At 35.9% G+C, this 1453-nt stretch overlaps 1 protein-coding gene across 1 annotated transcript in view; it reads right to left on the reverse strand.

Moving 5' to 3' along the window:
- Nucleotides 1–295, reverse strand: part of LOC103355181 (caldesmon) — a 1997-nt gene extending 1702 nt beyond the window's left edge. The window contains exon 1 of the mRNA XM_008278877.1: nucleotides 153–295. The gene's annotated coding sequence lies outside the window, so the exon portion shown is untranslated. The remainder of the gene's footprint in view (nucleotides 1–152) is intronic.
- Nucleotides 296–1453: the final 1158 nt, after the last annotated feature.

Here is a 1453-nt window from a genome sequence, read left to right on the forward strand (position 1 = left end):
ACCCGAAAACAGCGTTGGCTCCCTGACTGACATTCACTTTAAAGTCCCAGTGACGGCAGCGCGCTTGTTGCACTTGTGTCAAGTGCACTTGCTGTCAGCCCAAGCTAACTCAAGCTTAGCTTCCTTCAACATTTTCTTTCGTCTTGTCTTACTTTTATGAGTGAACTCCGCGGAGCAAGGTTTGTCGCAAGTGCTGTTGGTGTAAGCGTGATCTATGTGCTCCATTTTTTTTTTCTATTTTCTGTCCTTCGTTTCACTCTTTTTAGGAAGCATCCTTCGAAGGAAAAGACTACTCACTACTTCCTCCTTTAAACTGTCACAGTCCCCCGGATGCCGCTTCCTTTTCCGGTACATGTGTCACCGTTTTAAATTCCCTTCCGCTACGGGAAACAACAACAAAACCTCCGGACCACTAAAACCAACATTTTGGTGAACTGTTGTAAACAGAGAATATGTCTATAATTGTGATGTGTAACAGGGACTTCCTTGCTTCTTTGCCGACCGATGTTGGAAAAAGTTTATTTCTCCTTGCAGGTTCCATCAAAAGAAGTTCCCCCAGGGCACTATTTTGCAGGACAGTATCCGGCACGTAGCGCCACCAAGTATGACTGTGATTGGTTTAAAATAACACAAACAAAGCAGAGCGTTTTTCTTCCTGTAGCAGATTGATAATGAGGTACAGCCAGAGCACTGTGCAGCTCAGACACGCTGCTGAGGAGATCCGCCTCCAGAGGGACCCTCGTTCTTCTTCTACTGCTTAAAAAGAGCAGGATCAGCTCACTCATCCAGCGCTGTGGCTGCTCAGTAGTAAAATAAACTCACCCTAAACTTTTTTTAAATTATAATTCTATTTAATTGTAAAATAAAATAAGTTTAATTACAATCGACCAACAAGCAGACATAATATTTGCCAGGATAAAATATCTATATATATTAATACATAAAACAAAACAGACTAAAATAGAAATAATCAAGAAAAAAGTTGAGTAACCAAGATCCTATATTCAAAAAAAATCGGCCCAGGTACAATTTGAGGTGATTGTACTGCACTTGAATATTTGTATTTTTCGGCAGTTTATACTTTAAGATGAAAATGCACTTTTTCATAAGCTAATAATTTTTAAGATAAAACGTTTACGTGACCTTAAGCATTGTTCTTTAAATATGCACATGTATGATAATGATTATTACGTTTCTGCTTCAACAAGTTATCAAATTCTTTGCTTTGCTTTTTCAAAAAGAAAATATTGTTTGCGTTTTTAAAATCTTTTTTATTAATGATTATTTTAATAAATAAATATTAAGAAAACATTCACTGTTAATAGTAATATCATTATTCACCTCATTGAGTATTTATTTATTTAATTATTTATTTATTGACATGGCCACTTTGTTTGAATCGGAAATTAGTTACGTGTCATGAAACAATCTTATTATTATTATTATTATTATT

Source organism: Stegastes partitus, unplaced genomic scaffold, assembly GCF_000690725.1.
Source record: "Stegastes partitus isolate 25-593 unplaced genomic scaffold, Stegastes_partitus-1.0.2 Scaffold136, whole genome shotgun sequence".
In the NCBI taxonomy this organism is placed as follows: domain Eukaryota; kingdom Metazoa; phylum Chordata; class Actinopteri; family Pomacentridae; genus Stegastes; species Stegastes partitus.